At 47.3% G+C, this 13951-nt stretch overlaps 1 protein-coding gene and 1 long non-coding RNA gene across 3 annotated transcripts in view; one reads left to right on the top strand and one right to left on the bottom strand.

Annotated features, from left to right (window-relative positions):
* LOC144892388 (uncharacterized) overlaps nt 1-6787 on the top strand; it is a 229959-nt gene extending 223172 nt beyond the window's left edge. The window contains exon 2 of the long non-coding RNA XR_013623587.1: nt 6621-6787. This is a non-coding gene — a long non-coding RNA (uncharacterized LOC144892388). The remainder of the gene's footprint in view (nt 1-6620) is intronic.
* Nucleotides 1-13951, bottom strand: part of LOC137426970 (guanylyl cyclase C) — a 445743-nt gene that overhangs the window by 342824 nt on the left and 88968 nt on the right. The window lies entirely within an intron of this gene.

Here is a 13951-nt window from a genome sequence, read left to right as displayed (position 1 = left end):
AAAGTAAGTACACCCCATGTAAAATTTTGACTTTTTCAACAAATTTCAACATACATCTATTTGATCTTCATTTCAACAATATTGATAGATAAAGGTGATATAATATAACAAATATCATGAAATATTTACATTTTGTAGTCCATTGTATAATTTAAATAAACATAAATGCAAATTTTGCATGTGGAAAAAGTAAGTACACCCACACATTTATCACTACTTCAAATACGTAAATTAGAATCAGATGCACCAGCTCAGGTGCAAATGATTAGAACATCGTCAGAGAGGATCTTGGAGGAACCTGTCTTATTTCAACCTCAGACATTTAGTTTGATTTGCTCTTTGTTGTTTAAGTGTGCGGCATCACCATGCCTAGATCAAAAGAGCTCTCTGAGGCCTTCAGAAAGAACGTATAGATGCCTACGAGTCTGGGAAGGGATTTAAAAAGATCTCCAAACAATTTGAAATCAATCATTCGACTGTCCAGAAGATCATCTACAAGTGGAGAAGATTCCAAACAACTGCCAACTTGTTCAGGCCAGGCCGCCCCAGCAAGTTCAGCCCGAGAGCAGACCGCAAGATGCTGAAAGAAGTCTCGAAGAACCCCAGAATGTCATCACGGGACCTACAGGTAGCTCTTGCTACTGTTGATGTCAAAGTGCACGAGTCTATCATTAGAAAGAGGCTGCACAAATTTGATCTACATGGGAGGTGTGCCAGGAGGAAACCTTTGCTGTCCAGAGAGAAAATCAGGGCAAGACTAAAGTGTGCGAATGAACACCTAGGCAAAGACCAGCACTTCTGGAACAATGTGCTCTGGACAGATGAGTCAAAGGTAGAGCTATTTGGCCACAGTACCAGAAGACATGTTTGGCGAAAACCAAAGACAGTATTTGACCACAAGAACCTGATGCCAACTGGAAAGCATGGTGGTGGAAATATTATGGTTTGGGGCAGCTTTGCTACATCAGGGCCTGGGCAGCTCACCATCATAGAATCCACTATGAATTCTTCATTGTACCAGAGGGTGCTTGAGGATAATGTGAGGCCATCTGTCGGAAAGTCGAAGCTCAACCGAAGGTGGACCTTGCAACATGACAATGACCCTAAACATACCAGTAAATCCACCAAGGAATGGCTGAAAAGAAATAAATGGAGGGTCCTGGAATGGCCAAGTCAAAGCCCGGATCTAAATCCCATCGAGATGTTGTGGGGGGATTTCAAACGAGCTGTGCGTGCAAGAAACCCCTCAAACATCGCACAGCTGAAAGAATTCTGCATGGAGGAGTGGGCAAAAATTTCTCCCAGTCGATGTCAGAGACTGGTAGACAGTTATAAGAAACGCCTACTTGAGGTTGTTTCTGCCAAAGGGGGCAATACCACCTATTAGAGCCAAGGGTGTACTTACTTTTTCCACATGCAAAATTTGCATTTATGTTTATTTAAATTATACAATGGACTACAAAATATAAATGTTTCATGATATTTGTTATGTTATATCAACTTTATCTGTAAATATTGTTGAAATGAAGATCAAATAGCTATATGTTGAAATATGTTGAAAAAGTCAAAACTTTACATGGGGTGTACTTACTTTTTCACATGACTGTGTGTGTGTATGTATGTATGTATGTATGTATATATATATATATATATGTATATATATATATATATATATATATATATATATATATATATATATATATATATATATATATATATATATATATATATATATACAGTGGAACCTTGACTTACGAGTTTAATTCGTTCTGTGACCGAGCTCGTAACTCAAATTGCTCGTTTCTCAAATCAAATTTCCCCATTAAAATGCATTGAAATGCTATTAATCCGTTCCAGCCCGCCAAAAACCACACCAATTTTTTTTTAAATATACAGTATATATAAAAATATCTCGCGCTTTATATTTCACCTGTATGCAGCATACAAGTTGGCAGGATGGCCTGGACTGGAGGTACGCACACTTGACTCTAAAGTCTAAACTGTCCAGCCTGGGTTTGAATCCCGACCCAGCTATAACCTGTCATGGGTGAATCACAGGCAGGGTGATTCATCAATGTGTGTACCGCTAAACTGGGCGCCCCGTTTGCGTCCCATTAGTTGTTGGATGTTAAGGATCTCACCGTGTTTTCCACAAAGAGAAGGCGAGCTATCGCCGGCACTCTGAACAAGTTGTGGCCTGGCATGCTCTTCTCCTCTGCCGTTATATACGTCCTCCTCGGCATCTTTTTCCAGAAGAGCCCTGTCTCGTCACAGTTGAAGATTTGCTGGGGGATGTATCGTTCGGCTTCTATCAGTTCGGCAAAAGTTATAATAAAATCTTCAGCTGCCTTCACATCCGCCTCACCAAGTCGACAACACGCACACCTCGCTCATGTTGTTCGACGATTGCGTGTTTTATAGCCAAGCTCATCATCCTCTTCTTCTTCTCAGCACTGCACTTGGCACTCACTTTCTTAGGCCCCATGGTTAAAACTAAGAAATTTTCCAAAATAACCAAAATGCGAAAACAAAAATGCAGCGATATACGGCAGAGATACTGTACTTGCACGGCAAGATAACCACGTGACGGAACCCACCTGGTGGCGGCTGGCGTAAACTCAAAATAACCAACATGCGAAAAACAAAAATGCAGCGATATACGGCAGAGATAACTGTACTTGCACGGCAAGATAACCACGTGACCGGAACCCACCTGGTGGCGGCTGGCGTAAACTCAAAATAACCAACATGCGAAAACAAAAATGCAGCGATATACGGCAGAGATACTGTACTTGCACGGCAAGATAACCACGTGACCGGAACCCACCTGGTGGCGGCTGGCGTAAACTCAAAATAACCAACATGCGAAAACAAAAATGCAGCGATATACGGCAGAGATACTGTACTTGCACGGCAAGATAACCACGTGACCGGGTGGCGAAAGCTCGTAACTCAGATCTCGGCTCGCATCTCAAAGCAATAAACCGCCCGAGCGACGGCTCGTATCTCGAAAAACTCGTAAGTTGGGGCACTCGTAAGTCAAGGTTCCACTGTGTGTGTGTGTGTGTATATATATATATATATATATATATATATATATATATATATATATATATATATATATATAAAAATATATATCTATCTATAATTCCAGTAATCTCTGTATGTCTATGTCTGTGACCGCTGTTTCTCGACAACCACGGGTCCGATATACTTGAAACTTGCCAGGTATATTGCTGGGGACCCGAGGATGTGCCTTTTCAAGGTTTCATATTAATCGGACAAGTAGTTACCGAGCTATGTCCAAAAAACGATTCAACCAATCAGAGAGCAGCGAGTTATCACGTGTGCCGAACGTGGCTAACAGACTCTGCTCGGACGGCACATTTGAGAGCGTATTCATTTATTTCACGTTGGCAAACTATGTTGCCGCTATGTTGGCGTTAAACTATGTTTTAAAACTAATTTGCGAATCTTTCGCTTTCCTGCGCGTTTGTGCACGCTATGGCGATTTCTTTACCAAACTCCGCAAGCCGTTCGCTTTGGACCAAACCATTTCATGTAAATAGAGGGGGGGGATTGTCACCGTACTCGCAAGCCGTTCGCTTTGGACCAAACCATTTCATGTAAATAGAGGGGGGGGATTGTCACCGTACTCGCAAGCCGTTCGCTTTGGACCAAACCATTTCATGTAAATAGAGGGGGGGGATAATTTTAGATATATATATAGTACGGGCATGCCCTAGTATATATATATATATATATATATATATGTATATATTGTTACGGGTCGCGGACAAGATGTTACTTTGGGCCGAGCGGATGGTCAACCGCGACCGTTACAGGATCCCCGATTAGCCCGACTCCCCCAACGTCGACCAATCGCGCCACAGGTATTCAATCGGGAAACCTCTAAAGCGACCGAATGTAAAGAGGAAGAGAGAAGAAGACAGAGTACGGAGGAATAACAGGATTTATTATACACACAAGCAAAAAGAAGGAGCGATCAAAGTCATTTACAAACAATGGATGGAAGAAGCAGTCACACAGTGAATCGTTAGCTTATACTATTCAATTTACTTAACCCCAGGACAACGATTAAGACAGACGACGTTCACACTTACACGGGGGAAATTGCAGGCAGGAATGGCGGAGGTGGGTTGCTGGAGAGGGAGGCAGGGTCAGGTCCCTGCAACCGGCAGGGCTGGAGGTAGCAGCTCCCAATTCTTCGCGTTTTTGGCGGGAAAACCCTCGGTCGCGTCGACGCTGCTGATGCTGTGGACGTCACGCGCTGGCTCGGTCACACCTGCTCCTCTCCTTCTGGTGGAGCCGTCTCCCTCCTCTCAGCGCGTCTCTCCAAAGCTTGTTTCCTCTCCAAGTACCTCTCCTTTTTGGTTTGGAGCGTCTCTCATCTCACAGCTCACAGCTCACAGCTCACAGCTCACAGCTCACAGCTCATCTCTCCTCTCATCTCTCGTCATCTCCCGAAGCAGTCCCTTCCAGTCGCTTTTATTACTCGGGGCGGAATCAAGCCGCCGGCTGCGAGGGCACGCCTACCGGGTCGCTCACCGCGGTGCTGATTGGCTGTTAGGGCTGTCCGATTCCCCCTTTGATCATGACGACGTGCCACGCCTGTGAGTTGGCGGCTCCTACCCCCTCTTCTCCGAGATTAGCACATGCGCAATGGCGGCTTGCGGGATTGAACACCACTCGCACCGCTTTTGAAAGGAACTTTGGAGAGCGGAGATGATTGGGGAAATTGAAAGGGGCCTACGCTTATTTCGTTTGATACAATGCAGAGTCAATCTAGTGGGAAACACATATTTAGCCTACATAGAATAAGGAAATAAGCTATTTAAAAAGATATATCGTGGCCTGTGTGTAAGTTTCATGGAATTAACTAGGACGGGCTGCGACCATTATTTACATTACGAGGGTGTTACACACAACAAAACCATACTTTTCACATTCGTTACACTTTCTCAAAATTGTTACACTTCTCAAAACCGTTACACTTCTCAAATTCGTTACAATATATATATATATATATATATATATATATATATATATATATATATATATATATATATATATATATATATATATTGTTACAGACACGGTTTTTGGATGTTATTTTACCGAGCGGTGGTGTATTTAACCGCGTCCGAACAGTTACTCCCCGATTAGAACCCGATTCCAACCGAACGTTGACTAATCGCGCTACAGATATTCAATTGGGAAACCTCTAAAGCGACCGAAAGAGAAGAAGAGAGAAGAAAGACAGAGTTTGGAGGAAGAACAGATTTATTATACACACACAAGCAATATTTTAGAGCGACCAATATTATTTACAGCAATAGATGGAAAAGAGCAGTCACACAGTGCATTGTTAACTTATTCTATTTCATTTACTTAATCCCCAAGACAAACGAGTAGGACAGGACGTTCACACTCACACGATGGATATTGCAGGCAGGTAATGGCTCGAGGTTGATTGCTTGAGAGGAAGGCAAGGTCGGAGGCCGCAGCACCCCTCGCGGTTTTGGCGGGAAAACCTCCGTCGCGTATCCGCGGCCGTCACGCGCTGGCTCGGCACACCTGCTTCTCTTCCTGGGGTGGAGCCGTCTCCCTCCGTTCAGCGCGTCTCTCCAACGACAGGGGATATTGCATGCAGGCAGGTAGGTAGGGCTTGCGGTGGATTGCGCTCCTCTTCCAGGTCATCCCCCAGCGTATCTCTCAAGCCCTCTCCTTGGTGCAGCCTCGTTGCTCCTCTCCAGTCATCTCTTCTCCTAAAGCAGTCCCCTGCATTCGCTTTTATCACCTCCGGCGGAATTAAGCCGCCGGCTCCGAGGGCACGCCTGCCGGGTCACTCACCGCGGCGTTGATTGGCTGTTAGGGCCGGTTCACTCCTGCCCTCTTCTGACGAGGTGGAGCCACGCCTTTCTTCTCCAACCTTACCTCGTGGCCAATGGTGGTTGAAGAAAACCAGCCAAAATGCAGAAGACAATTGGAAGGGAGGTTTTGGGGAAATTGGAAGGGCCTACGCTTATTTTGTTTGATACAATGCAAAGTCAATCTAGTGGAAAACACATACTTAGCCTACATGGAATAAGGAAATACACTATTTAAAAGATATATCGTGACCTGCGTGTATGTTCTATGAAATTAATTAGGAGGACGGCTGCGACCATTATTTACATTACCAGGATGTTACCATACCAAAACCATACTCTTCACATCCGTTACCCTTCCTCCAAAATTGTTACACTCCTCAAAACCCGTTACACTTCCCAAAACCCGTTACACTTCTCAAAATCGTTACACTGCACCCTCCTTTCTTCAGGCACGTCCTCGGGCCTACTAGACTTAACTGAGTGTGACATGTAGGTGTAATTCCCTCTACAATTAACCTGACCCTGAGTGTGACAATTTTAAAACACAAATAAGTATGTCCCCCTATTGCATTGCATCCTGTCTAACAGACTCAAGCCCACAGCTAACCGAATTACGGAATTATTCTGAAACTATACATTTACGGTGGGGAGCATTATTTACAATGACGTGATTTCTTATTTACAACGCAACCCAGGACCTGTGTGTTTTTTTCTTTTTCTTTTTAGGGAACAAGAGAAAGAAATTCCTGTTGGGAGGGAGGAGACAGCACGCATTGCATCGATGCACCAGTACCAATACCACCAAAGCACCCAAAAGCACCCAAACACCACAAAGCACCCAAAAACACCATCCGGTGCGGTTACCATGGTTCATAATAAACACAACAAAACAACTGGTGGTGGTCTTCTCCTTCTCTGCTGGGCCGATGTTCTTCCCGACGTCTTCTGGCTTCATGCGGCCTATTTGGACATACTAAAAAAAGCACAACTTGTGTCCATTTTTATTTAGGGCCTCAGGGGCCAACTAAGGGTGGTCCACCTGTTTGGCATAGGTGCCACCTTACCGAGGTCCGCAAGCAAGATTCCCTGGCCACTATGGCCGGTTTCCAACAGAGGTGCCCTGCCCCAGAACCTGGGGTCCATCAAGTGGTACTTGGCCGCCGAACAGCGGTCCATAAAGTGGTACATCAACGCAATGCGTGCTGGTTCTGGGAATCTCGGGCGCACAATGGCCACCTCACGCACGCTCCCCTCGGCACCCAATGGCGCACAGGTCATGTGGGAGACAAAAGAAAGACAATTGAGCGAGGGGTAAGGTCACAAGGGTACACGTCAAACAAGGCAATGCAAGGTGAAATGCGTACGGAGGGCGAAGTGAGAAAGCTCGTCCCTACCGTACGTCACCCCCCTGTCACCTACACTACCCTTGCTCTTACCCCATATTTACAAAATCTACCCATTTACAAATTCGTCACTACTGTCACGTCTTCCCCATATTTCCCTTATACCAAATTCGTCACCACAATCCCTCTACTTCAAAATTTGCCATCACCAAATTCATCATCAATCCTCATAAGGAGGCAGAGATGGAACATCAAAGCACAATGTCACACCCACGTCATGATGCGTCTCACAATCCAAACATTTGCATCATAAAAAAATAATCAAAACATGGCATGGTGTGGAGTACCTGTCACCTCAGGTGAGTGGATGCAGATGGTGTGAGGAGATCCTTCATCCTAACTATCCTCTAAATGATTTTAACACACTTTACACTACCCGGGGTCTTTCCCTGCCAATTCATTGGCCAACTTACACTATGGGTTCTAATAACCAATTCCCATTGGCCAAACTGTGGTGCTCCTCAATTTTGGGGTCTCACTCCCCCGATTCATCTCCCGGTGCTCTAGCACAATTTCTGGGCTGCGACGTGTACCTCTCCCAACAGGTCTACCCACCTGCACACCTCCACCACTGTAGTTGCCACCCGAGCTTACCTAGCTCCTCACCCTAACCTATCTAACTGGGGGCAGCCCCTCTCCTGGCTCTGTCACCCCTCGGTGCCCTCTGGCACTGGGCTACCCGGGTCCGTCCTCCGGATCCTCGGGCCCCATCCACACAACTACTACCGGCTCCCAGAGCCCACCTGCGGCCTCACCTGGCCGACATCCTTACAGTGGTGGAGTGCCCAAACCAACTACACACACTAACAGGCTACACGCCCAGCCATTTCCACAACACCAACGCACCCATCCACATACCATTCTGTCACCCGCACCACAGATGCCAATATCCAACTACAATTTACCTATACCCTCTACCTAACACTTACACTACCCGCCCCGGGTATCCGTGATGGGGGTCCACTCTTCCCCCATTCACACCTTCGCACCATCCACTCCACTCCACAATTTCCACCATACTCACTCCACGACCATCCATTCCAATACTCCAGATATTCCACACTACCATTTATTCCACACAGCCACATACACCTGTTCTTCATTCACCTGTCGTTGCACACCTGTGCAATCATACCTGGTGCCACCTGCACCCTCCTTTCTTCCTGGACCATTTGGTCAACACAACACGCAATCACCACTACTCCCTCATACACTGCTCCACACACCTGTTCAGTTGCACACCTGTGCAATCACACCTGTTCCATTCTTCCACACACGGCATCATCTCAGCTAACTCCTCCCCTCTGAAACTTGCGCTTCCCAGTCGTCCCTTTAAACTATTGCGCTCCCACGTCATTATCAACCACACTAACCTACCTGCGTCCCCACTACAGGTATCAGTCACTAACTAATCTTAACGTCACCTAAGGTCATCTTCGCTAGATCCCTATCATTATCCAAGCCCTCCCTGGCTAGTTTTCCACTGCCATACACCCCATAAGCTATTGCTCCTTTGCCCCCACCTGTGAGGGATGGTGGATTTGCCATCCCACCACATCGGGGGTCTCTCACTACCAATTTCGCTCGTCCAAATCCAACAATTCAAAAATTTTCCATTTACTGCCAATTCTATTCACTTTTCTAAATTTCGTTTTAAATCACTATCACTATCACCATCACCCGTCTACTTATTACATCCTCTCGGTGCGCCAATTCACATCTACAGCCCGGCTTCGTACAGCCGAGCACTGAACGCGGATTCTTTTGTGCTGGCGGCTGGATGCGTCCCGCATTCGGGGCCGGGGCGGGGGCTTACCCGGGCCGAGATCCCACGCATCACCTCGGCGTGGAGCCATCCAATGTCCCGATCTCGACCTGCCGGCACGTCTCAACAAAACGTGGTCGCCATAGCGACCCTTCCTATCCAGCCGCCCGCTCCGCCTAGTGGAGCCCGGCCGCGGCCGTTCAAAGCGAGGCCCAGCGTGGATCGCGCACGGCGGTTCTTTCGAAACCGCCGTGGTTCGGATCCCCGCTGGTCCTCGCGGCACGCGAAGCTGCCCGACGCGCACCGAGGGCCCGAGTCGGCTATAAGTCGTTCTAACCTCTAACCCAGTTATCGTCGACGCTTCACCTGGATTCCTACAAGCATACGCTACCCCTTTCTTGCTCATACATGCAGCTGTTCCCATTCTCCTCGTACCTTTCCTGACACACCTCGGTACACCCATTCCACTCACAGCCTTGGTCACACACCTGACCACCGAACACTTTGGCACACATTCGTTGCTCGCACACCTCACCAATACACCGCTTCGCGCCCCCTCCTCGGTCACCTCCTCTGTGACAATCACAGGTGTGCCCTCATTCGCACACCCAACCACGTGCCTCACCACCAACTCCAGCGTGCATTCCCACTCACGCTCTACCATTCCAGGTGTGCATCCTTCCATCCCAGGTGTACATCCTCGCTCCCCTGTCACAACCAACTCACTCTCCTTGTCACTCTCAATACTCTCACCTCCATTCTTGACAGCGCACTCACCCTTACTTTCGACGGCACACTCTTTCCTCATGCACCCGTCCGTTACACACCTTTCTCGCGCACACCCTCCCGTTACATCCTCTGTAACACTCACCACAGGCGTACACTTCCTCGTTACATCCTCTGTAACACTCACCACAGGTGTACACTCTCTCGTTACTTCCTCCGTAACACTCACCACAGGTGTACACTCTTTCGTTACTTCCTCCGTAACACTTACCACACCACGCTTCCCTGTGCTCCCTCGCACACGCGCTTTGACCAATTCACTCTTGACGGCACACTCACTCCTCGGCGTGCACTTTTTCCTCACACACCCCATGGTCGGACATTCTCGCACACCCCTTTTTTCGCACACCTGTCCTGTCACACACCTCACCAACGGCCTTTCACGAACACCCGGATCCAAACCAATCCCCAAGCCGACTGAATCTCCCCTCACATCATGTACATTGCCACTCACCTCCGTACCTCGTCGCACCTTCTCTGCCACCTGCAAACTTTTTATTTGGTTAGTGAGCACCGCATCATGATTTGAACACAGACCTTGTACACATTCCATCACCTCCTCCCGGATTTCTCTCTTAGTTTCTGTCCGTCCCTTCTTAATTTCACTCACCTCTTCTCCCACTTCCTCTAATTTTTGTTTAACCTCTTTTATTTCCCGGTGCGTCTCCTCAAGTTCGTCCTCTAAGGCTACCGTGACCGTTTCTACGTGCGTCCTTACCTCCCGGTCCTTCGTCTCCATTGCTTCTGTCACCTCTTCCACCCTCATTGTCAGTTCCTCCCGTACCATCTGACATTGCCTCTGCGTCGCTATTAATTCGTTTTTAATTTCTTTTTGTGTCGCCTTTAACCCTCCTAGTACCGCCGTGTTCTTTTGAACCTGCTCCACTAACTTAGTTTGTCCCTCTGTCAGCTGCTCCACCTCCTCCGTCAGATCTTCTATTCCCCCTTGTAACTTTGCCGTATTATTTCTCACCTCTTTCTCGATACGCTTTTCGCCTCGCTTTACCTCCTCGCGTAGCCCCGAGACCTCCTCACTCATCCCTCTTCGTATTTCCTCCATCTGGTTCCCCATCTGTTCGATTTCCCGGGCGGATTGTTCCCCCATTTCCCGCAATTTGTCCTCCATCCTATTTTCTAACCCCATTAACCCATTTTTCACCCCCTCTAACTGATTCTCTTGAGCGGCCATTCTGTTTTCTACCCCCATTAACCCATTTTTCACCCCTTCTATCCCATTGTCTAATCCCTCAAATTTCTTGTCTAACTCCTTAAAATTATTGTCTAACCCCTCAAATTTCTTGTCTAACTCCTTAAAATTATTGTCTAACCCCTCAAATTTCTTGTCTAACTCCTTAAAATTATTGTCTAACCCCTCACCGGTACCCCTCGCTTCGTCCCTCATTACCCCCATCATTCTGCTTTCCATTTTCGCACTATCAGCCCTTGCTTCGTCCCTCATTTTGTCCATAAGGGCACCGATTTGTAGCAACAAAAGGTCCGAATCCAACGGCGGCGCTGCTACTGTCGCGGGCGTGGCAAAATTTGGTGCCGCTACACCCACGTGCGCGAGGACGCCATTTTGCACGCCTGCTACTCCCTCAACCGCCTCCTCATTGCTCTCCTCCTCCCTTTCTTCCACATACATTTCCCCTGGTTCCTGGGTTACCCCTAACCCGTCTATCTCCCCCACCGACATCCGATCGCCTTGATTGTCCATGGCGCGATCTCAAAATTCGGGTTTTATAAAACAACACAATTTTGGCAGCTCGTAATTTTGACCAAGATTTTTTTTTTTTAAATTTGGGCCTAACAAATTTAGTCCCGGGTCCGAATCCGACTCCTCGACACCAATTGTTACTAACACAATTGGTGTCCAAAATTTGGGCTAAATAAATTTAGTCCCAGGTTCGAATCCCACCTCCTGACAACAATTGTTACAGACACGGTTTTTGGATGTTATTTTACCGAGCGGTGGTGTATTTAACCGCGTCCGAACAGTTACTCCCCGATTAGAACCCGATTCCAACCGAACGTTGACTAATCGCGCTACAGATATTCAATTGGGAAACCTCTAAAGCGACCGAAAGAGAAGAAGAGAGAAGAAAGACAGAGTTTGGAGGAAGAACAGATTTATTATACACACACAAGCAATATTTTAGAGCGACCAATATTATTTACAGCAATAGATGGAAAAGAGCAGTCACACAGTGCATTGTTAACTTATTCTATTTCATTTACTTAATCCCCAAGACAAACGAGTAGGACAGGACGTTCACACTCACACGATGGATATTGCAGGCAGGTAATGGCTCGAGGTTGATTGCTTGAGAGGAAGGCAAGGTCGGAGGCCGCAGCACCCCTCGCGGTTTTGGCGGGAAAACCTCCGTCGCGTATCCGCGGCCGTCACGCGCTGGCTCGGCACACCTGCTCCTCTTCCTGGGGTGGAGCCGTCTCCCTCCGTTCAGCGCGTCTCTCCAACGACAGGGGATATTGCATGCAGGCAGGTAGGTAGGGCTTGCGGTGGATTGCGCTCCTCTTCCAGGTCATCCCCCAGCGTATCTCTCAAGCCCTCTCCTTGGTGCAGCCTCGTTGCTCCTCTCCAGTCATCTCTTCTCCTAAAGCAGTCCCCTGCATTCGCTTTTATCACCTCCGGCGGAATTAAGCCGCCGGCTCCGAGGGCACGCCTGCCGGGTCACTCACCGCGGCGTTGATTGGCTGTTAGGGCCGGTTCACTCCTGCCCTCTTCTGACGAGGTGGAGCCACGCCTTTCTTCTCCAACCTTACCTCGTGGCCAATGGTGGTTGAAGAAAACCAGCCAAAATGCAGAAGACAATTGGAAGGGAGGTTTTGGGGAAATTGGAAGGGCCTACGCTTATTTTGTTTGATACAATGCAAAGTCAATCTAGTGGAAAACACATACTTAGCCTACATGGAATAAGGAAATACACTATTTAAAAGATATATCGTGACCTGCGTGTATGTTCTATGAAATTAATTAGGAGGACGGCTGCGACCATTATTTACATTACCAGGATGTTACCATACCAAAACCATACTCTTCACATCCGTTACCCTTCCTCCAAAATTGTTACACTCCTCAAAACCCGTTACACTTCCCAAAACCCGTTACACTTCTCAAAATCGTTACAATATATATATATATATATATATATGATTATATATATATATGTGTGTATTGTAGTGGTATATATATACAGTGAAACCTTGACTTACGAGTGCACCAACTTACGAGTTTTCCGAGATACGAGCCGTCGCTCGGGCGGTTTTTTGCTTTGAGATGCGAGCCGAGATCTGAGTTACGAGCTTACGCCACCCGCCGGGTTCCGGTCACGTGGTTATCTTGCCGTGCAAGCATCTCTGCCGTATATCGCTGCTGCTTTGTTTTCGCATTTTGGTTATTTTGGAAAATTTCTTCGTTTTAACCATGGGTCCTAAGAAATTGAGTGCCAAGGGCAGTACTGAGAAGAAGAAGAGGATGATGCGCTTGGATATAAAACACTCAATCGTCGAAAAACATGAGCGAGGTGTGCGTGTTGTCGACTTGGCGAGGCAGTACGATCGTAGTACTTCTACGATATGTACGATTTTGAAGCAGAAGGAGTCGATAAAGGCTATAACGCCAGCCAAGGGCGTTACGATTATTTCAAAGCTCCGGACCTCTGTCCATGAAGAGATGGAGAAGTTGTTGTTTGTGTGGTTGACGGAGAAGCAGCTCGCAGGAGATACCGTGACCGAGAGCATCATGTGTGAGAAGGCCCGAGACATTTACGGGGATTTGGTGCAGCAGACGGCGGGAACATCAACGGACGAGGCATCAGAAGTCATTCAAAGCCAGTCGGGGATGGTTTGATAATTTTAAGAAGAGGACCGGCATTCACTCCGTCGTCAGGCATGGTGGGTGAGGCAGCAAGCTCGGATGTGAAGGCAGCTGAAGATTTTATTATAACTTTTGCCGAACTGATAGAAGCCGAACGATACATCCCCCAGCAAATCTTCAACTGTGACGAGACAGGGCTCTTCTGGAAAAAGATGCCGAGGAGGACGTATATAACGGCAGAGGAGAAGAGCATGCCAGGCCACAA

Source organism: Myxine glutinosa, chromosome 5 (genome assembly GCF_964187855.1).
Source record: "Myxine glutinosa chromosome 5, kmMyxGlut1.1, whole genome shotgun sequence".
In the NCBI taxonomy this organism is placed as follows: Eukaryota; Metazoa; Chordata; class Myxini; order Myxiniformes; family Myxinidae; genus Myxine; species Myxine glutinosa.
This window is presented reverse-complemented; position numbering and strand designations above follow the sequence as displayed.